Source organism: Myxine glutinosa, chromosome 8 (genome assembly GCF_964187855.1).
Source record: "Myxine glutinosa chromosome 8, kmMyxGlut1.1, whole genome shotgun sequence".
In the NCBI taxonomy this organism is placed as follows: Eukaryota; Metazoa; Chordata; class Myxini; order Myxiniformes; family Myxinidae; genus Myxine; species Myxine glutinosa.
Genome location: NC_136268.1, coordinates 161,716,535 through 161,741,169, shown reverse-complemented (window position 1 = coordinate 161,741,169; position 24,635 = coordinate 161,716,535). Strand labels below are relative to the sequence as shown.

Sequence of the window (24,635 nt, the reverse complement as noted above, 5' to 3'; positions counted from 1 at the left end):
GTTATCTTGCCGTGCAAGTATCTCTGCCGTATATCGCTGCTGCTTTGTTTTCGCATTTTGGTTATTTTGGAAAATTTCTTAGTTTTAACCATGGGTCCTAAGAAATTGAGTGCCAAGGGAAGAGAGGATGATGTGCTTGGATATAAAACACGCAATCGTCGAAAAACATGAGCGAGGTGTGCGTGTTGTCGACTTGGTGAGGCGGATGTGAAGGCAGCTGAAGATTTTATTATAACTGAGAAGAAGAGGATGATGTGCTTGGATATAAAACACGCAATCGTCGAAAAACATGAGCGAGGTGTGCGTGTTGTCGACTTGGTGAGGCGGATGTGAAGGCAGCTGAAGATTTTATTATAACTTTTGCCGAACTGATAGAAGCCGAACGATACATCCCCCAGCAAATCTTCAACTGTGACGAGACAGGGCTCTTCTGGAAAAAGATGCCGAGGAGGACGTATATAACGGCAGAGGAGAAGAGCATGCCAGGCCACAACTTGTTCAGAGTGCCGGCGATAGCTCACCTTCTCTTTGTGGAAAACACGGTGAGATCCTTAACATCCAACAACTAATGGGACGCAAACGGGGCGCCCAGTTTAGCGGTACACACATTGATGAATCACCCTGCCTGTGATTCACCCATGACAGGTTATAGCTGGGTCGGGATTCAAACCCAGGCTGGACAGTTTAGAGTCAAGTGTGCGTACCTCCAGTCCAGGCCATCCTGCCAACTTGTATGCTGCATACAGGTGAAATATAAAGCGCGAGATATTTTTATATATACTGTATATTTAAAAAAAAATTGGTGTGGTTTTTGGCGGGCTGGAACGGATTAATAGCATTTCAATGCATTTTAATGGGGAAATTTAATTTGAGAAACGAGCAAATTGAGTTACGAGCTCGGTCACAGAACGAATTAAACTCGTAAGTCAAGGCTTCACTGTATATATATATATATATATATATTTATATATATATATACACATATACATATTTATTTATATATACATACTTATATATATATATATATATATACAGTGAACCCTCGTTTATCGCGGGGGTTACGTTCCAGAACCCCCCGCGATAAACGAAAATCCGCGAAGTAGCGACCATATTTTTTTTATTTTTTAATATATATTTTAAAGCATTATGAACTCCCCACACTCTTATTAACCTTTCCCATACACTTATAAACACTTCCTATACTCTTAAACACTTTTTACACTCTTAAACATACGTAATTTTAACAACATATAAAATTCTAATGGGTAATAATAATAATAATAATAATAATAATTCATTTATTTTGTATAGCGCTTTTCCAGAAGCCCAAAGGCGCTTTGACAGAGTGGAAAACATAATGCATAACAATACATGAAAACAACAATTGCAAAAAGACAAGAATCAAGAAAACAAACAGCAGCGATATACGGCATATATATAAGACAAGAATCAAAAAGACAAGACAAGAATCAATAGGGAAATATTTAAAGCAAAAGGAGGGAGAAGGAGAAGAGATAGTCAGGGGTTAAATGCTGTGGGTTGAATGTTGAATGCAGCGTTGAACAGGTGGGTCTTTAGTGATGTTTTGAATGTGGTGAGTGAGGAGGAGTCTCTGATGGTGTGAGGTAGTGAGTTCCAGAGGGTGGGAGCAGCGATGGAGAAGGCCCTGTCCCCCCAGGATCTGAATTTGGTCCGGATGGAGGGGGTCAGGAGGTTGGTACCAGCAGAGCGGAGGTTGCGGGTGGGAGTGTGTCTGGAGAGGAGGTCAGCCAGGTAGGATGGGGCCAGGTTATGGAGGGCTTTGTATGTCAAGAGGAGGATTTTGTACTGGATTCTCTGGGGGATGGGGAGCCAGTGAAGCTTGTAAAGGACGGGGGTGATGTGGTCACGGGTCCGGGAATGAGTGAGTAGACGGGCAGCGGAGTTCTGACAGCGGGGTACTCACCATTGAAGATACTGTAGCTACCCATGGGTTCCCCAAGCAAGACCAGCATCAGAATCTCCTTGCTCCAGCCGGTGACGTCACCGGCGGGGATTCCCGGCGCGAGAGTGGCTGGTCACGTGACCGCTAAAGCGTGCCGCGCTTTGCGGGTATAATCAGCTACACCTGTTGATCACGTGACCACCGATTCACCGAAGCACGCCACGCTTGAGAGGCGTGGCTTTCGGTTTCTGGTTGTGCTTTATAATGCAGCCCGATAAATGGGCTTTTCAGTGTTCCCGAGTTGGTTTTGAGAATAAATATCTTCTTGGACGAGTTTGTGTCTTGCCCGTCATTTCGTCCGTATCAAGCAAGCGCCCCGGCTCTTCAATACTACAACTTGCGTGATGAAGATGATGATGAATTAGCTGTGCAGTACTGATGACGATGAAGGTGATGACGATGATGAATGTACTGGCGTTTTCCATACGCACGACTCTTTGTCTACCCTTCTACTGTACACTATGTACAGTATTTTATTTCTTGTAATATGTTTTAAATACTGTATTTTTCTTATTTCTTTACGTTTTTTAATTTTTTAGGCTAGAAAATGCTTATTTTACCACAAAAATATTTAAAATAATAGTATATAAAAATACATTTATACCGCAAAATCCTGCGATATAGCGAAAAATCAGCGATATAATTTTACATATACTAGCGAGAAAAAACCGCGATGTACCGAATCCGCGAAAAGTGAACCGCGATATAGCGAGGGATGACTGTATATATATATATATATATATATATATATATATATATATATATATATATATATATATATATATATATATATATATATGTATATATATATATATATATATATATATATATATATACATACAGTGGAACCTTGACTTACGAGTGCACCAACTTACGAGTTTTCCGAGATACGAGCCATCGCTCGGGCGGTTTATTGCTTTGAGATGCGAGCCGAGATCTGAGTTACGAGCTTACGCCACCCGCCACCAAGTGGGTTCCGGTCACGTGGTTATCTTGCCGTGCAAGCATCTCTGCCGTATATCGCTGCTGTTTTGTTTTCGCATTTTGGTTATTTTGGAGCTTACGCCACCAGGTGGGTTCTGGTCACGTGGTTATCTTGCCGTGCAAGCATCTCTGCCGTATATCGCTGCTGTTTTGTTTTCGCATTTTGGTTATTTTGGAGCTTACGCCACCAAGTGGGTTCCGGTCACGTGGTTATCTTGCCGTGCAAGCATCTCTGCCGTATATCGCTGCTGTTTTGTTTTCGCATTTTGGTTATTTTGGAGCTTACGCCACCAGGTGGGTTCTGGTCACGTGGTTATCTTGTCGTGCAAGCATCTCTGCCGTATATCGCTGCTGTTTTGTTTTCGCATTTTGGTTATTTTGGAGCTTACGCCACCAGGTGGGTTCTGGTCACGTGGTTATCTTGCCGTGCAAGCATCTCTGCCGTATATCGCTGCTGTTTTGTTTTCGCATTTTGGTTATTTTGGAAAATTTTCTTAGTTTTAACCATGGGTCCTAAGAAATTGAGTGCCAAGGGCAGTACTGAGAAGAAGAAGAGGATGATGTGCTTGGATATAAAACACGCAATCGTCGAAAAACATGAGCGAGGTGTGCGTGTTGTCGACTTGGTGAGGCGGATGTGAAGGCAGCTGAAGATTTTATTATAACTTTTGCCGAACTGATAGAAGCCGAACGATACATCCCCCAGCAAATCTCCAACTGTGACGAGACAGGGCTCTTCTGGAAAAAGATGCCGAGGGGGACGTATATAACGGCAGAGGAGAAGAGCATGCCAGGCCACAACTTGTTCAGAGTGCCGGCGATAGCTCGCCTTCTCTTTGTGGAAGACACGGTGAGATCCTCAACATCCAACAACTAATGGGACGCAAACGGGGCGCCCAGTTTAGCGGTACACACATTGATGAATCACCCTGCCTGTGAAACAACGACATGACAGGTTATAGCTGGGTCGGGATTCAAACCCAGGCTGGACAGTTTAGAGTCAAGTGTGCGTACTTCCAGTCCAGGCCATCCTGCCAACTTGTATGCTGCATACAACAACAACAACATGCATTTTAAAGGCCATTTTCCCTGCTAGAGCGGGGGTTAGCCTTGCGGTCCCCATGACAATCTTCTCCATTTTGCCCTGTTTTCTGCATCTCTCCTTGTTAACCCCCTTGCCCGCATTTCTTCTTCCACCATCTTTAGCCAAGTCTTTCTCGGTCTTCCCCGTCTTCTACTTCCTTCTACATTCATTTCCATCACTCTTCTCAACCAGTCACTTTCATCCTTCCTCAACACATGACCAAACCATCTCAACCTGTTCCTCTTCACAGCATCAATCACAGGCTCTATTCCCATCATCTTTCGCAATTCATCATTTGTCTTCCTCTCTCTCAACGATACTCCGCACATCCGTCGAACCATTCGCATTTCCACCCTTTCCAACCTTCGTTGCTGCTCTACGTTCATTACCCATGTCTCGCTCCCATAAATCATAACACTTCTCACACATGCAGCATACACCTTTCCCTTCAGCTTCAACGACACTCCCCTCATCATCAGCACGCCACTCAATTCCCGAAACTTCTTCCATGCACATCTCACTCGAGCAACCGTTGCCGAGTCTGATCCACCTTCTCCATTCAGCATGTCTCCGAGGTAGCAAAATGTTTTCACACCTTCCAGCTTCACACCGTCTCCAAGATCCAACTCAACATTTCCTCCATCTGCAGCTCCCTCTGTGCACACCTTACATTTGAATGTAGCTGCCACACTGGTTAATGACCCTCTCAGACCACTACATTTTTGATGAACCCACTCAGCGCACATTGTACACTGAATGGAGTTCACTCCGACACCCTTCCTACACACAGCACAGGGCCACTTCCCAGTTCTTTCCACCTCACCACATGCTTTACCACTTGCCATCACCTTCGTCTTTCCGATATTCACCTTCAGACCTTTTGTCTCCATACATTCCTTCCACGTGTTCATCTTTTCCTTCAGTCCATCCATACTTTCCGCAATCAACACCAGATCATCTGCATACAACAACTCCCACGGTAAACCCTCCTTTACGTTCTGAGCCAGCACCTCCATCACAGCTACAAATAGTAGTGGACTTAGTACCGACCCCTGATGCACTCCCACCTTCACCTCAAACTCACCACTGTTCCCGTCCTTCGTCCTTACAGCTGTGCGCGCTCTGTTGTACATTGCCATCACTACTCTGATCAACCATTCCTCCACTCCTAACTTCCTCAATGCCCATGTCAATACTTTGCGTGGAACCCGATCGAATGCTTTCTCCAGATCAACAAACCCAAGAAACAACTTCTTCCTCTTCTCCATGTACTTCTCCTGCAACTGCCTCACAATGAAAAGCGCGTCTGTCGTTCCTCTTCCTGGCATAAATCCAAACTGCATTTCGTCGATCTTCACTTTCTTCCTTATCCTCCTCTCCAACACCCTTTCCAATACCTTCATTCCATGCTCCAATAACTTTATCGCTCGGTACGAGCCACACTCCAGAGGGTCACCTTTCCCCTTGTATAGAGGGACGAGGGTACTCAGTTCCCAATCCACTGGAATGCGGCCTTCTTTCACCACCAGATTACAGATCTCTGTCATTCTCTTCACACCCCAACTTCCTGCTGCCTTCAACATATCTCCCACAACTCCCGTCGGCCCTCCCGCTTTTCTACCCTTCATTGCTTTTATCGCTTCCTCAACTTCCTTCTCAGTTATCTTCTCTGCCGGTCCTAAAACTGGATTACTCTCTATGTTGCCATCCCATTCATTCTCAGTATTCAACAGCATTTCCATATATCTTTTCCATCTTCCTTTAATTCCATCTGGGTCGACAACGATTTGTCCCACTTCATCCTTCAAGCAGCTCACCCCCATCACATCACACCTCTCTTTCGCTATCTGCTTTGCAATCCTGAATACCGCTCTCTGACCCTCTTCCGAATCCAAGCGTTCTCCGAACATTTTCCTACATGCCTCCTGCGCCTTTGCTACCTCTTTCTTTGCAGCCTTCCTGGCTGCCTTATAACTTTCATGCTCTGCTGTTTCTGCGCCCGTACCCTTCGCCTTCTGCCACTCCTTGAACTTCTTCCTCTTCTCGTCAATCCTCTTTCCAACTTCATCATCCCACCACCATGTTTCCGAGTGCCTCGGTGGTCCTTTTGTCCATCCACATACCTCACCAACGGCTCCCAACAGACTAGCTTTCATTGACATCCAACCACTTTCAAGCTCAACCACATCATCCTCGACCCTACTCAGCCTCTCTTTTAATGCCTCCCTTACTGTCACCTCTTTCAACCTCCACACCTTCATTCTCGGTTGGTACTTCACCCGCCGAGCTCTCCTCGCACCTTTCACCCTTACGTCGCAGACAACCAAGTGGTGCTGTGAAACAGCCTCCTCCCCCGGGATTACTTTTGTGTCTCGGAGGTGCCCCCTATCTCGCCTACGCACCATCAGGTAGTCAACGGTTGTCGTCGATCCACCTGACGTGTATGTAACAAGCTTATTATCCTCTTTCTGGAACTGAGTATTACAAATCAACAAATCAGCTCCATCAGCAAACTCCAAAATCCTTTCACCTTCTCCATTTCTCACACCATATCCGTAACCCCCATGAACTCCGTCAAAACCATCCATACTCCTTCCCACATGTCCATTTAGGTCTCCTCCTACCACAACAACTTCCTCATCTTTCACGTTTTCCATCAGCTGCTCTATCGCACACCAGAACTTGTCCTTCTCTTCATCGCTCCGACCAACCTGCGGAGCATATCCCGAGATGACGTTCACCAAGAGCTTTCCAATCATCATTTTCACCATCATCAACCTATCACTCACTCTAGGCACACTCACCACACTGTCTACAAACTCCTCAGAAAACAGGACACCAACACCATTCACGCCCTCCAGGCACCCTTGCCACACAAACTTGTATTTCTGTCCCTGCCTACCCTTCACCATTCTCACACCACTTCCCTTCCATCTCGCCTCTTGCACACAACATATGTCCACTCTTCTTCTGACCAATACTTCCACCACTTCTCCTGATCTCCCTGTCATTGTCCCTACATTCCATGTCCCAAACCTCAGAAACCGATCTCCACTTCGGGCTGTACCCTGCCCACATGTAGTTGTAATTGTCATGGTTCTCTTTTTGAGGCAATGTTTTTTATGGCCGGATGCCCTTCCTGACGCCAACCCTCTTAGTCGCCTCCTACGACACGCAGGGATACGGCGTACCTATTCTTATCCAGGGTACACACTGGGAAACGTTTAAAACATGGAAATCCTGGGGGGGGGGGGGGGGGAGGGGGGGGATCACCGCTGCGGTTTAAACATATTTAAATAAATATTTAAACAAAACCATGAAAACAATCTGGGAAAAGTCTCTAAGTGAGAACGTGGATTTGAGAAAGCAGGAGCAGAGGTGAAAGAACAAACGAGAATATAGGGGGCGGGGCACAAGTCGAGACGAGGAGGCCGCACGAGACACCAGGCCGCACGAGGCGCGGACAAAGAAACGACTAATTACACACAAATTTGCAACAACTACAAAACCAAAACCAAATAGAAACACACAATAACACATACACAACAAAATACGCAGCGGAAATTTGACAAAGAAACGAACGGGAAAACACTCAAACTTTGATGCCGTGGAGAGATCAAAGCAAGCCCCGTCGCTCGAGGGACCGGAAGTACCGGAAAAAAAAAAAAAAAAAAAAAAAAAAAAGCATGCTGCATACAGGTGAAATATAAAGCGCGAGATATTTTTTATATATACTGTATATTTAAAAAAAAATTGGTGTGGTTTTTGGCGGGCTGGAACGGATTAATAGCATTTCAATGCATTTTAATGGGGAAATTTAATTTGAGAAACGAGCAAATTGAGTTACGAGCTCGGTCACAGAACGAATTAAACTCGTAAGTCAAGGTTCCACTGTATATGTATGTATGTATATATATATATATATATATATATATATATATATATATATATATATATATATATATATATATATATATATATATATATATGTATATATGATCCACCACGTGGTAACCCGGGTTGCCCCGTGATTTTTAATCATTTTACATAGTTAATTAATCTATTTTAGGGAGAGTGTAACCCGGGTTCGCGTGATAGGAAAATCCTTTGTGACACAATCGAGTCAAAACCAATTTAATGTCCAATACAGCCAGACAAAACGCACAGTGCAACATCCATCCGCATCACAAGGCATTCCAAACACTGGTCAGTCAGCATGGCAGTTTATATAGCTGGGTTGGGAATTAAACGCAGGACAGAGAGTGCATTGGGAGTGTATACACCTCTAGGCCATCGTGCCAGCCCACTGAAATGATGAAGCAGTTGGAGGAAAATGAGGCACTACGTCATCAATGGCACATTCAGTCTTTACAAAGAAGAGAGTCAGTCTACGTTGATGGGGAAAAAAAAAATTCTTATAGTTATTTTTCTTAACCACATTTTGAGAGTTGTATGTTAACCGCCGTGGGAAAGAAGGAAAAGCAAGCAAGCTGTCTTGATTATGAGGAAGAGCTCATGCCAGTTCACCCTCTTTCCGGTTTGTGAAAATTCGTTCTCATTGCATCGGCAGCTTCGCTTCATCCCAATAACAGCCTGAGCCAAAGAAATAATGATGTCTGCACTCTTCATCAGAGTACTGTCAGATATGTATTCACAATATAGATTTATATTCATGATAATGATTTGCCAGCACACATCAGTAAACTGTGGAAGGAAAAGAAAGGAACAATGAACCATAGTACAGACCTTCACGCTTGGGGAACAAACACACTGTATAATCCTCAAAAAGTACAATGAGCAAATCTTCCTGCACAACTACAAAGAAGAAGACCACTGAGCATTGAAGCAGTCAAATGGAATGTACACCGCCCTGACCAATGCTAATATTATCGAGCATAACGTAGATTCATAACAGATTGGTATTTATTTTTGTGCTATCCACCATGTAAACACAATGTCAGTTTGTGTGTTTGTACAGATGTCTGTCCCCCTTCATAAGTGCAGGTTTTAAAAGGAAATCTTTTAACACGGTGTGTTCACTACGATCTATTTTTGAGGATAAAACAAACTCTAAAAACATTTTCCATAAAAGAGAAATTATGCCTCTTCTGTTGGAATTGTAGAAGGTGTCTTGCAAACCGAGCCTTAAGTGCGGTGTACAGAAGGGGTTTTTTTTTTTTAATCTCTATATAATTCCAGCAATCTCTGTGTGTGTGTGTGTGTGTGTGTGTGTGTGTGTGTGTGTGTGTGTGTGTGTGTGTGTGTGTGTCTGTCTGTATGCGACCGCTGTTTCTCGACAACTACCAGTCCGATATACTTGAAACTTGCCAGGTATATTGCTGGGGACCCGAGGATGTGCCTTTTCAAGGTTTGAAATTAATCGGACAAGTGGTTCCCAAGGTATGGTCACCGTACTCGCAAGCCGTTCGCTTTGGCTTTGCGAATGGACCAAACCATTTCATGTAAATAGAGGGGGGGGATTGGCCTATACACAGCCTCTCTGGATGTTAACTTTGCCAAAAACAAGAAAATAAAAACAACCGTTAGTTTAATTGGTCTATTATAGTTCTATTAAAGATGATAGGTTAATAATTTAATATTGAGAATTTGTGCTTCCCAAGTTATGGTCTCTCACATTCGCCTATATTTTCTTGCTCCGTATTCTGTGGTCGTTTCTGACACGTGGTGTCCAAATTTTTTTTTTTGTTGTTGTTGTTGTTGTTGTTCTCTTCTCTTTTCTTTGTTTTCCCTTGCGAAAAGATAAAATATGTTTGCGATAATTGAATAATTGGCCATTAAAACTAAATTGCGAATAATCGTAATTCTGGCACGTGGTTTCAAAACTTTTTTCCTTTTGCAAGCACGTACGGGCAAGCACGTACGGGCACGCACGTACGGGCACGCCCTAGTAACAATAAATGCAAGGTGCAGACAGGTGAAATTTGACACACGTGATGTGCAAAGCACGCAGAGTAAAACGATTGCTCATTTACATCCGTATAATGTCTAATAAATAAAGAAGATATAATCACACCTGACACTAGGCCGAGGCTTCAGACTGACACACGCACGAGGCTGCACCATCGAAAAACTGTTCCAACCAGTCATCTTGACGGGCCTTTTACTAGTATTGAATAAGACTCAAAACTCATATAAAATCGGAGGTTGAACTGCAAGGGAATGCATTCTAAATACATATGTGTATTTATCCACCTGCATCGGGAGGGGTACAACATCACCATAAAGTTTTCAAAACGTCTACAATCAATTAGATCACAGGTTACAAAAACAACTTCAAAACTATACAATGCATTAGATACAACACCAACAACAACAACAACAACAACAGCAACAACAGGCATTTTAAGGCCATTTTCCCTGCTAGAGCGGGGGTTAGCCTTGCGGTCCCCATGACAATCTTCTCCATTTTTCCCTATTTTCTGCATCTCCCCTTGTTAACCCCCTTGCCCGCATTTCTTCTTCCACCATCTTTAGCCAAGTCTTTCTTGGTCTTCCCCGTTCTCTACTTCCTTCTACATTAATTCCCATCACTCTTCTCAACCAGTCACTTTCATCCTTCCTCAACACATGACCAAACCATCTCAACCTGTTCCTCTTCACAGCATCAATCACAGGCAATATTCCCATCATCTTTCGCAATTCATCATTTGTCTTCCTCTCTCTCAACGATACTCCGCACATCCATCGAACCATTCGCATTTCCACCCTTTCCAGCCTTCGTTGCTGCTCTATTGCATTAGATTCACGGAACGATTGACGAGTTAACGAGACTTGGTGGTGTAATGGTTAGAGAGTCTGATCTGAGTCTAGTTCCGCTGGTTCAAGTCCAGGCCAAGTCATACTAAAGACTTCAAAACATGGTGTATTTCGAATTCCTTGCTTGATGCTCAGCATTTAAAAAGGATTATAGAACACGGCTAACCAACCATAGGTCTACAACCATAGTGCAGGCTTGATGGGCCGAAATGCCTCTTCCTGCGTTGAACTTCCTCTGTCAGGAAACTTGCACACAAATTCTGGAAGGCGCTCAAAAAGATCTGACATTGCTGAACTAACGGAGAGTGTAAGAGATTACTAAAATGCATCGTTTCTTGGATTGCCAATAAATTTGTGCTCACAAGTCTTTCGGAGCCTTTTGGAAGAAGATCAAAAAATTTCCTCAAAAGCATTTGCAGATTCCAATTTGTTCTGTATTTATTAAATTTTCTCTGCGAAAATACACCGCATGCATCCTGGCAGTGAATGACGCTACCTGACAAACCCACAACAGCAGTATAGTTAAGTAGGATAGTGATAGTGCTTTGCAGTACACTACCACCAATTGATATGATTGTTAATTCTCAGTATCATGTTAAATTAAAAGAATCTTACCACATGTGTGCATGATCACTTGTAGGGCCCTTTTGGTGTGCAACAGTGATTGGAGTACTTCTGTTTAATTCTTACCAGTTGGAAGCCCATGGTTAAAAAAAAAAAAATAGAAAAAAAAAAAAGGAAGCCTTTTATTTTTGTGTTGGTTGAAAGAGCTAAATTGAGGCAGTATTATAAATTTCCCGGAGGTTTGCATTAATTTGAAGCAACCTTTACGTAATCTATTGTCTCCGTGGAGCATTTCTGTGTTTCATGGGGGGGGGGGGAGGAAGGTGTGTGTGTGTGGGGAGGTGGGAGGATGGTGGGGGAGGACAGACAGCATTTGCCTATCAAATATACTGTATCAAAATTGTGAAATTCCAAAATCATATTTCTTTACAGCACATAAATATATATATATATATATATATATATATATATATATATATATCAAGTTCAGGAGCGATCAAAGTAGCAGCCTATTGCCTCATACACTGCCCAAGTTCAATTATATTGGTCCAATTAAATTTTTTTTTAAATAATTTTCCCGTATGTTTGGATTCATTTGAAGCAACTTTTGACGAATCTTTTTATTCTCTCTGAGGAGCATTTCCGTGATTCAGGGTGGGGCAGACAGACAAATAGCATTGAAGAAAAAGACCATTCCTTTTCCATATTAATATGCATAGGGCTGCCAGATCAGTTTCCTAGGCTATTGGGAACAATCCTGGATGGGTCACTACTCTGACACAGAATACTCAAATGGTTCATTCTTCCCAGTAAGCTGGTACTCATTTTGCCACCCTCTGAAAGATGACAGGCTGAGTCCACTCACCAAGTGTTAATTCCATGGCATGACAGGGGCTTGAACTCAGGACCCTAAGATCTCAATTATTATACACAAAGAATTAAGTTAAGCACCCCCCCCGTTTTTTTACAACCTCGCACATTACAAGTTTGTTGTCGTCAAAACAGTGTAATATACCCATGATATTGCTATATTTTCTGGAGAAGTGATATTATGGTCACATAAAAACATAACAATCATGCCGTTTTCAATATTTTATTCTGAATAATTTAAGGTGAAATTTTTTGGGAATTTTAGGCATATTTGCACCTCAATTTAAGTATGGAGCTATAGGTCCATCACGGACAGTGTGGATGACGTTTATGTTTTCTAACGTACAGTCATTGTTCTGAGAAGACCTCTAGCGATCTTTGCGTCAATAACGTGTGTAGGACCCACGTGATCGGATCACTGACTCAACCCTACGTCTCATAGACCCTGTGTATCTGCATTTCATCAATGGATAATTGCTAATGTCATACCAATCATTATTTGATCTCACATACCTTAGAATATATGCCAATGTATACATATACACAAAGAATATATATTAGGGGGTGCTTACCTTAATTCGTTGTGTAGGGGTGCTTAACTTAATTCTTTGTGTATATATACAGTCACGTGAAAAAGTCACGTTATATACTTTACACCCCATGTAAAGTTTTGACTTTTTCAACATATTTCAACATACAGCTAGTTGATCTTCATCTATCTATAATTCCAGTAATCTCTGTGTGTATGTTTGTTTGTACGTTTGTATGTTTGTATGTTTGTATGTCTGTGACCGCTGTTTCTCGACAACTACCGGTCCGATATACTTGAAACTTGCCAGGTATATTGCTGGGGACCCGAGGATGTGCCTTTTCAAGGTTTGAAATTAATCGCAGAAGTAGTTACCGAGCTATGTCCAAAAAACGATTCAACCAATCAGAGAGCAGCGAGCTATCACGTGTGCCGAACGTGGCGAACACACTCTGCCTCGGATGGCACATTTGAGAGCGTATTCATTTATTTCCCGTCGGCAAACTATGTTGGCGCTATGTTGGCGTTAAACGATGTTTTAAAACTAATTTGCGATTCTTTCGCTTTGCGATGCGATTTGCGACCTTCCGGAGTTCCTGTGAGAGCGTGCGCCATTACGGATAGTACGGGTACGGGCATGCCATATGTTGGCGTTAAACTATGTTTTAAAACTAAATGTAAATAGAGGGGGGGGGGGGGATTGTCACTGTACTCGCAAGCCGTTCGCCGTTCGCTTTGGCGTTGCGAATGGACCAAAACATTTCATGAACCAAACCATTTCATGTAAAGCGTTCGCCGTTCGCTTTGGCGTTGCGAATGGACCAAAACATTTCATGGACCAAACCATTTCATGTAAATAGAGGGGGGGGGATATAATTTTAGATATATATATAGTACGGGCATGCCCTAGTTTCAACAATATTGATAGATAAAGGTGATATAATATAACAAATATCATGAAACATTTACATTTTGTAGTCCATTGTATAATTTAAATAAACATAAATGCAAATTTCTCATGTGGAAAAAGTAAGTACACCCTTGGCTCTAATAGGTGGTATTGCCCCCTTTGGCAGAAACAACCTCAAGGAGGCGTTTCTTATAACTGTCTACCAGTCTCTGACATTGACTGGGAGAAATTTTTGCCCACTCCTCCATGCAGAATTATTTCAGCTGTGCGATGTTTGAGGGGTTTCTTGCATGCACAGCTCGTTTCAAATCCACCACAACATCTCGATGGGATTTAGATCCGGGCTTTGACTTGGCCATTCCAGAACCCTCCATTTCTTTCTTTTCAGCCATTCCTTGGTGGATTTACTGGTATGTTTAGGGTCATTGTGATGTTGCAAGGTCCACCTTCGGTTGAGCTTCAACTCTCCGACAGATGGCCTCACATTATCCTCAAGCACCCTCTGGTACAATGAAGAATTCATCGTGGATTCTATGATGGTGAGCTGCCCAGGCCCTGATGCAGCAAAGCTGCCCCAAACCATAATATTTCCACCACCATGCTTTACAGTTGGTATCAGGTTCTTGTGGTCAAATGCTGTCTTTGGTTTTCGCCAAACATGTCTTCCGGTACTCTGGCCAAATCGCTCTACCTTTGACTCATCTGCCCAGGGCACATTGTTCCAGAAGTGCTGGTCTTTGCCGAGGTGTTCATTGGCAAACTTTTGTCTTGCCCTGATGTTCTTTCTGGACAGCAAAGGTTTCCTCCAGGCACACCTCCCATGGAGATCAAATTTGTGCAGCTTCTTTCTGATGGTAGACTCGTGCACTTTGACATCAACAGTGGCAAGAGCTACCTGTAGGTCCCGTGATGACATTCTGTGGTTCTTAGAGACTTCTTTCAGCATCTTGCGGTCTGCTCTCGGGCTGAACATGCTGGGGCGGCCTGGCCTGAACAAGTTGGCAGTTGGTTGGAATCTTCTCCACTTGGAGATGATCTTCAGGGCAGTCGAATTATTGATTTCAAATTGTTTGGAGATCTTTTTAAATCCCTTCCCAGACTCGTAGGCGTCTATAACCTTCTTTCTGAAGGCCTCAGAGAGCTCTTTTGATCTAGGCATGGTGACGCCGCACACTTCAACAATAAAGAGCAAACTAAACGAAATGTCTGAGGTTTAAATAAGACAGGTTCCTCCAAGATCTTCTCTGACGATGTTCTAATCGTTTGCACCTGAGCTGGTGCACCTGATTCTAATTTTAGGTATTTGAAGTAGTGATAAATGTCGGGGTGTACTTACTTTTTCCACATGCGAAATTTGCATTTATGTTTATTTAAATTATTATACAATGGATGACAAAATGTAAATGTTTCAAGATATTTGTTATATTATATCACCTTTTTCTATCAATATTGTTGAAATGAAGATCAAATCGCTGTATGTTGAAATATGTTGAAAACGTCAAAACTTTACATGGGGTGTACTTACTTTTTCACGTGAAAAAAAAAATATGTATATGTATGTATAATAATAATAATAATAATTCATTTATTTTGTATAGCGCTTTTCCAGAAGCCCAAAGGCGCTTTGACAGAGTGGCAAACATAATGCATAACAATACATGAAAACAACAATTGCAAAAAAGACAAGAATCAATAGGGAAATATTTAAAGCAAAAGGAGGGAGAAGGAGAAGAGATAGTCAGGGGTTAAATGCTGTGGGTTGAATGTTGAATGCAGTGTTGAACAGGTGGGTCTTTAGTGATGTTTTGAATGTGGTGAGTGAGGAGGAGTCTCTGATGGTGTGAGGTAGTGAGTTCCAGAGGGTGGGAGCAGCGATGGAGAAGGCCCTGTCCCCCCAGGATCTGAATTTGGTCCGGATGGAGGGGGTCAGGAGGTTTGTACCAGCAGAGCGGAGGTTGCGGGTGGGAGTGTGTCTGGAGAGGAGGTCAGCCAGGTAGGATGGGGCCAGGTTATGGAGGGCTTTGTATGTCAAGAGGAAGATTTTGTACTGGATTCTCTGGGGGATGGGGAGCCAGTGAAGCTTGTAAAGGACGGGGGTGATGTGGTCACGGGTCCGGGAATGGGTGAGTAGACGGGCAGCGGAGTTCTGAATGTATTGGAGTTTATTGGTGATTTTTGAGGGTGAACCATAGAGGAGGCTATTGCAGTAGTCCAGACGGGAGGTGATGAAGGCGTGGATGAGGGTTTCTGCAGCCGTGGAGGAGAGGGATGAGCGGAGACGGGCAATGTTTTTCAGGTGAAAGAAGGCTGACTTTGTGATCTGTTTAGTGTATTTGTCGAAGGAAAGGGTTTGGTCAAAGATGACGCCAAGATTCCGGATGTGAGGGGAGGTGGATACTGGGATACCGTCGATGTTGAGGGCAAAGTTATGGGTGGATTTTGTGAGCGTTTTTGGGCCAATGATGATTATTTCAGATTTATCACAGTTAAGCTTGAGGAAGTTGATTTGAAGCCAGGATTTTATTTCAGTGATGCAGTTTGTCAGGATAGAGTGGGTGTCGGTGGAGACGAACTTGGTGGAGATGAAAAGCTGGATGTCATCGGCGAAGCAGTGGAATTGGAGACCATGACGGCGGATTAAGTGACCGAGCGGGGACAGGTAAAGGATGAAGAGGAGGGGGCCAAGAACTGAACCTTGGGGGACACCTTGGGGGAGGGGAGCAGTGGGGGATTTGCAGTTATTGATGGAGATGAACTGGAGTCTGTCATAGAGGTATGATTTAATCCAAGAGAGGGCAGTGCCGGTAACGTTAAAGGTGGATTCAAGTCGGGTGAGGAGGATAGTGTGAACGATGGTGTCAAAGGCTGCGCTGAGGTAGAGGAGGACGAGAATGTTGAGGTTGCCAGCGTCAGAGGAGAGGAGAAGGTCGTTGGTGATTTTGAGGAGAGCAGTTTCAGTACTGTGGTTGGACCGGAATCCGGATTGGAATGTTTCATACAGGTTATTGGCAGAGAGATGATGTTTGAGTTGAGTGGCTACAGCGCGTTCCAAAACTTTTGACAGAAAGGGTAGGTTGGAGATGGGTCTGAAGTTGTTTAGGGTGTCAGGGTTTAGACCAGGTTTTTTTAGAATGGGGGTAACAGCAGCAATTTTGAGGGAAGGTGGGACGATGCCTGTAGACAGGGAGGAGTTTATTGTTGCAATGATAAGTGGAGAGAGAGCAGGGAGGGAGGCTTTGACAAAGCTGGAGGGGATGGGGTCAAGAGTGCAGGTGGCAGTTTTCATTCCTATGAGGAGTTCAGAGAGGTCAGTAGGGGAGATTGGGGAGAACCGAGACAGGGGATGGCAGGACAAGGGGGGGCAGGTGGTTGGAGGGGGAGCGGGTGCGGCGGTGGTCAAGCTGTTGTAGATGTTGTCAATTTTGCGTTGGAAGAAAGAGAGGAAGGAGATGCAGTTGTCTACTGTGAATGACTGGGTGGTGGTGTTCAGGGGGCGGAGGAGTTTGTTTATTGTCGAGAAGAGTGCTTTTGGGTTTCCGGAGCCAGAGTGGATAATTTGAGAGTAGTAGGCAGAGCGGGCGCGGGAGAGGGCATCTTTGTAGTGTTGTAGGTGGTCCTTGTAGGCTTGGGAGTGAACTGTGAGACCCGTTTTATTGCGGAGTCTTTCAAGTTGGCGAGCACGAGTTTTCATCAGGCGGAGTTCAGGAGTAAACCAGGGAGCAGAATGGGTGAAAGAAACTGTTTTGGTTTTTACAGGCGCAAGCTGGTCAAGGCAGGAGGAGAGAGTGTGGTTGTAGTAGTCAGTGAGGTCAGAAGGGGTGTGGAGGTCAATGAAGGGAGAAGTGGACATTTTTTCAGAGAGGGTGGATGAGAATGAGGTAGGTGAAAGAGCGTTTAGCTTACGGAAGTTGATTGTGCGATAATGCCTTGGTGTTGGGGCGGGGATGTTGATGGTCAGAGTGATGGCTAAGTGGTCAGAGAGGGTGAGGTCGGAGCCATAGAGATGGTGCAAATTTAATCCAGTGGAGCAGACAAGGTCCAAAATGTGACCACGGATATGGGTAGGAAAGTCGACATGTTGAGTGAGGTTAAAGCAGGTGAGTAAATCAGTGAAGTCAGTGGTTATTGTGGAGTCAGTGGAGTCCATGTGGATATTGAAATCACCAAGGAGGAGGATTGAGGGGGAGAGGGAACATAGCTGGGTCAGAAAGTAGGAGAAGTCAGACAGGAATGATGGGTGTGGTTTGGGAGGGCGGTAGACGACAGCCATGACTGACTGCGTGCGACCAGAGAGTTTTAAAGCCAGGTGTTCAAATGATGGAGCAGATGAGATGGAGATGAGGTTGGTCTTGATGTCTTGACGGTGGATAACGGCAATTCCACCACCTCGGCCCTCCGAGCGTGGTTTATTGACGTAGGAATATCCATTGGGTGTGGTGAGGTTAAGTGTATAGTAGTCCAGAGGTTGTTGCCAGGTTTCGGTGAGACAGAGAAAGTCCAGTTTGTTATCCAGGATGTATTCGTTCAGGATGAGGCATTTGTTGTTGAGGGACCGGGTGTTGAACAGGGTGAGCTTGATGTTGTTTTGAACAGCAGGGATGAATTCAGGTGATTTAGCCAGGGTTCGTAGGCAGGAGGTGCGATCGTGTGCGTTGCTGTGACCAGGTGCGCTGGGACGAAGAGTGAGAGTGCGCTGAGCCGACCAGAGGATGGGGATGGAGTGACCTGATTGCAAATAAACAAACTTACGACCGGAGCCACGGTGAATGTACCTGGGTCGTCAGAGGAGTCCATTTGATTTGATGGCAGAGATGCATGATGGGGTGGAGCGGGTATTGAGCAGAAGAAGCCTTGCGGCGGAGTACCTCAGAGCCATGCCAGGCAGGAGCGAAGGGACGAGTACGAGGCCAAGGTCGAGGAGGCAAAGCGGCAAACGCAGCGGCAAACGACTGCAGCCGCTAATCAAGACCACAGCGGCAAACAGCCACCGCCGCAAACAACGGGAGCGGGCCTGAGGAAACAGTGGAGGAGCCGGGCAGGCGAAGCCAGGAGCAGAGCCGGGACCGAGCAGAGGGCAGACCCAACGGTCAAAAATCCGCCACGACCACCAGAAAAGCAAACTATGTACAATGGCCCAGTCGGAGAAGCGGCGAACAAGTAACGCCAGCGTCCTCTCCAGACCGGACCGGAAGCGGAAGTCCTAATGGAAGGGTTCACCCAAATCGCTGCCGCAGTGACCGTGGTCTCACAGCGCCGTATGTATGTATGTATGTATGTATGTATGTATGTATGTATGTATGTATGTATGTATGTATGTATATATGTATGTATATATATATATATATATATATATATATATATATATATATATATATATATTCTGCATTTTACTTCAATTTGCACCCTCGATTTCTTCTAAAATTTGTAACTTGCTCTCTTCCACTCAGATAATTATCTTCCACCCTAAATCAATAAATGGAAAGGTATGTTTGTATTATTTAGTTAATTTTTTTTTAATCTTTATTCATTTCATCGTTTTTTATGCCCTCAAATACATTTTGTCCCCTTGTCATTTTACTGCTCTGACATCCCTGCTCAAAATTACAAATTTCATCACAGTGGACAAAAAAATTACACATTGGAGAGGCTGAAACAGGAGAGGCGGTACGATATATTGTCTCAAACTATTGCCGTGTTTCAGATTTACTCGCAGTTGCAAAACAAATTGCATGCATAATATAGACAGACATGTTAAAAGACAGTGAGAATGTGCAAAAATGATAAATACAATGTGATTTCCATGATCCCACATCATTAACAGCCGGAGGAGCCATCAAGACTGTTTCCAGCATGCGTATCTCTCTCGTCCCTTCCCCCCAGTTCCACCTACCCCATAAATATTGTTATGTCGATGTGGTAGTGATATGTAGAGCAGATAGATCTGAGTAGGTAACATGCTTCGTCTGTCGCGGTAAGGAATCTGACCTTGTAATACGTTTCATGTGGAGGCGTTTTGTCGGGTAAGGAGTATACTTGTGAACCTACCAGGAGGTTCGTGTGTTGAGTAGAGTTGGGGATTAAAGAGTAGCACCCCTGTGTGTCCTCATCTGGTTAGCCAAACCTTTGTCCCTTTTGGCACCACAACCACTTAGACACCATAGTTAGGACCTTTCGTGCAACACTAAATGCCTTCCCTGACATGACTTTGGAAGACGGGCAAGCAAAGAAACCAGGCCGGGACACCGCCGATAATGGCCGCCACCACCTACACCTCCGGCGGGCCTATCCACCTTGAATAGCACGCGCTATGACCACGGAGTGTCGGAGTAGGGAGCGAGGTTGGGAGGCGAGGAGGGCGTGGGCCTGAGCGAAGCTGGGAGGTTCGGTGGAAGGGACTGATTGGTTGGCAGCGCGCCAAGGCTGACGTCACCAGCCAGCAGATATTAGCGAGCGCCGAGCGCCATTTTGGCAGTGGGTTCGAGGGAGAGAGGATACGCAGTTGGTTCGAGAGAGAGAAGCGAGTTGGAAGGACGGAGAGAGACTTGGCAGTGAGTCTTGAGATGCAGTGGAGTGAGTGAGTTGGCAAGCAGAGGAGTTGGCCAGCAGTGGGGTTCGGACAGGGAGAGAATTGTGAGAGTTGCTTCGTTGGCTTGAACGTGGCTCGAAGCGGCACTTGGCGTGCAGTGGACTTGCGCTCCCTCCCCATTTTTGCCGTTCTTCGTCGTTCTGTGTTCGTGCTCGAGTTGAGGGTCGACCTTGTGTGGAGCTCGCTGGCCTGCGTTGGACGCGTGGTGCTGGTGCACGGACCTCGTGGGCGGCGAGTGGATCGGAGGTTGGAGCGAGGCCTGGTGGCGGCTGAGCGGGGCCGTGTTACACGGAAGACGACACGGCAGATAAGGCCGAGCTCCGCGTTTACACTGTACACGACGAGACGTGTTATTTTCGTATTCATATTCCCTCGTCTGTGGTTGAGATCTGTCGTGTGGGGACGTCCCAACTTAGGCCATTAGTTGATTATCATCGCGGTTTTTTTATCATCGCGGATTATCATCGCGGATAACCTGGGGACCATGCCAGGTAGTCACTTCACAATGGGGAAATTCCATTGACCTACAGTCCTAAAGCAAAAAATTTAACAAATTAAAATAAACTCGCTAAAAACTGACTCAGAAATTAGTTTAAATGTTTAATTAGCTTTTAAAAAGTAAGAAGTTTCCGATTCAGACAACAAACTGCAATCTGCAAATCCCCTCCATGAACAAAAAACAAGACCGAAAGTCTAACAGCCGCGAAGCTGGGCTCGTAAAATATTATAAATCACAGTTGCAAAACTGCTCAATTATTAAAAATGACATTCTGGTGAATAACTTATGGATCGGGGGTTTCTTTACACATTTGGTAAAATCTGAGCTCCTCATTCTCCACCTCATAAAGCGAGTTCTCCGAAATGGATTCTTCATGTTTTTGTTGCATCTTCGAGTCGGTGTTTGTATTGTATCCCATGCATTATTTCAACTTGTTTTGTTTGTTTCATATTGTTCAAGACCTGAAAGGCCTTCCCTTGAATAGAAAGTGCATCTTGCTATTATCCTGGGTATATTCCCTTATCTTGTTTCTACTTCCTCAACACTATTCTATTTCCTTCCCTCCCTTCTAAAAATCAAAACAAACAAACAAAAAACTTTATATTTTCACTCTTTAACTCCTCTCATTTCCACTTGAATTTCCTTCTGATTCTGCTTCTGGTTCTCCTCCCCCACCCCCCATCCTCTATTATCCAAACTGAATTGAAATTAAATAGAAACGTTTCTTCTCAAAAAAAAATTTTTAACAATGCATTTAAACCCTTGTATCTCCTTCATAAATGCTACACGTGCTCTTCTTCTCCACCATGTCACAGGTCCCTTCTTCCTGTTCTTAAAATTATTATTTTCTGAGGTGTTTGTCTGCTCTACACCTGAACCACCAACCTCCACTCTCCTCCCCCCTCACCCCTCTCACACAGCGCAACGTTTCACCATGTGTTTAACAATCATTCTAATCTCCCATCCCATGATCTTTATCCCCATCTGTCAAAGTTTGGAATCAGTATAGGAATACACCACAATCACCCCACCCTCCCAAAGCCTCCTATTGCCTGCACAAAGCTCCCCCCCCCCCCCCCCCCCAATACTTCACCATCTTAACACCTCCCTCCCTATCTCCAACTTTGTGGACATCAAAAATCTGAGGTGTCCGTTCTCACCAGACAGATCTCTCAATCTCTCAATCCGTGCCACCTGTCCATAAAGGGCAGCTTTGTGAAAGGAATGGGATATTGTTGATTGATGAACATTGACCCCCATCTCAAACATAAAGCCTTACAGATGTTCCCAAGTCATTGTTGGATTTACAGTGACATCCCAAACCAGTTAGCTTCTTGCCCGGCTGCTAAGTTTTGATGGGCGACCTGATTTGGGTAGGGTATTGGTGGTATGATATGTCTTCCACTTCTTAATGATCAATTTCACCGTACTCAAAGGGAAAATGGGCGACTTTGAAATCTTCTTATAACCCTCTCCTGAACAGTGCTTCTCCACCACTTCATGTCTGACTTCTTTGGAAAGCTCCTTGGTCTTCATGTTTGCCTTGTTGGTTGACCAAGTGAGTTGCACCTTAAAACTCCCTGGGTAAGTGGGGGAGCTTAACTTTTAAGTTAAACCACTGATATAGTACCACCCCTCGACTTCTTTCACATTTTGTTTTGTTACAGACTGAATTTAAAACAGATTAAATTTAGATTTTTTGTCACTGATCTACACATAATACCCTGTTAATGTCAAAGTGGAATTCTTTTTTTTGGACATTTTTACAAATTAGTTAAAATAAAAAAGCTGAAATATCTTGAGTCAACAAGAATTCAACCCCCTGGCTATGACATACCAAATTGAGCTCTCGTGCATCCAATTTCCTTTGATCATCCTTGAAATGTCTGACAACTTGACTTGGGTCCACCTGCGACCAATTCAACTAATAGGACATGATTTAGAAAGAAACACACCTTTCTATATAAAGTCCCACAGTTGACAGTGAATGTCAGAGGAGAAATTCGAACTTTAAGTCCAAGGAACTGTGTAGAACTCCGAGATATAATCGTGATGAGGCACAGGTCTGGGGAAGGGGAAAAAACTATTTCTCGTGTTGAAGGTTTCCAAGAGCAAAGTGAACTCCATCATTAGGAAATGGAAAGAATATGGAACTACCCAGACTTCTTCCTCGATCTAGCCATCCGACCAAACTGAACCGGGCAAAAAGACCTTGGTCAGGGAGGTGACAACAACCCAATGACCACTCTGACAGAACTACAAAGATACTTGGCTGAGATGGGAGAACCTGCTGGAAGGACAACAGTCTCTGCAGCACTTCACAAATCTAGGCTTTAATGGGAGAGTGGCCAGATGTAAGACACTTCACTAAGACACTAACTCCTGAGAAAAGGCACATGACAAAATATTGAGTTTGCAAAACGGCAAGTGAAAGCCTCAGAGCATGAGGCAAAATATTCTGTGGTCCAATGAAACAAAAACTGCTTTTTAGCAGCAGGGACTGGGAGACTTGTAAGGATAGAAGCAACAATGAATGGAGCCAAATACAGGCAAATCCTTGAGAAGAACCTGCTTCAGAATGCAAAAGACCTTACACTGCGGCAAAGATTTACATTACTACAGGACAATGATCTTTTCGAACAGCTCGCTCTCTGTTAATCAGTTTGGATTCCATCCTCAACTCTGCCCTGTACCACTTCCAAAGGTCAGGGGCCCTAAATATTGAATGTGCTGTGATGTGCTGCATCACATCAGTCGAGGAAGCTGCACTATTGTCAATGGAAACTTGCGATCGATCGGGATTCAAACCCAGGCTTGACAACTCAGAAGGGAGCGTGCATAACTTTAGGCTATCCTGACAGCCCTGTTAACTTCATTTGGATAATCAGAATTCCCTTCAGTAATTGTGCTCTGACTTCACTAGATTAAAAAGTGGATGTGATTGATAATATCTGTGATTCATATATGATTATAATAAGCAAAATCCACAAATAGGACGATTACTTCAAAGTTGATGTCTTCACTGGAATACAACATGCATTTTAAGGCCATTTTCCCTGCTAGAGCGGGGGTTAGCCTTGCGGTTCCCATGGAACGGTCTTCACTGGAATAATGAAATCAAATAGAAACTTTTTGTAGAAATTACTGGCAAATATCCCTAAATCTTAGAGTTTCTTGTTGGGTAAATTTGGAGTCAATAAGGCCATTACTAATAGCAAAACGACACACTTTAATGATTAATGGTGGCTGAATGGACCAGCCTCTGTGGTTTAATGGATAGAGCATCTGAGCCTGGGAGGGCGGTGGTTCGAACCCCGGCCAGGTCATACCCAAGACTTTAAAAATGTGATGTGCTGCCTCCTTGCTTGATGCTCAGCATTTAAAAAAGGATTGAGCACAGACAAACAACCATAGATTGGTAATAATAGCGCAGGAATTGATGGGCCTAATGGCCTCCTCCTGTGTCAAACTTCCTTTATTTAATTAATTATTAAAATTATCAATTCTGAAAAAATATTTCACAGTGCTCGCTTATGCATCAGAACTCGGAAAATGAAGTGATCGATTATGGGTAAAGAATACCGAAAATGACAAAATTAACCTGTGTTCGTTTTGTGATACGATGGGTGGCAAAATTGTCGAAGGTCTATTCCTGATATGTCAATGGGAATGAACACAAAACCATTTTATGCACAATTTGAAGATCCACCCTCAGCACTATTTGGATTTCGTTATCATGATAAATACTAGAGTATATGGGCTGAAAATTAGACTTTAATTATTAAAATCCTTTATAATTGAACATTGATTGGAGTACCTTCACCAACCGCCTGCCAACTCCAACAAAC

At 43.9% G+C, this 24,635-nt stretch overlaps 1 protein-coding gene across 4 annotated transcripts in view; it reads right to left on the bottom strand.

The window, feature by feature from the left end:
- LOC137433060 (uncharacterized) overlaps positions 1-24,635 on the bottom strand; it is a 214,014-nt gene that overhangs the window by 54,004 nt on the left and 135,375 nt on the right. The window lies entirely within an intron of this gene.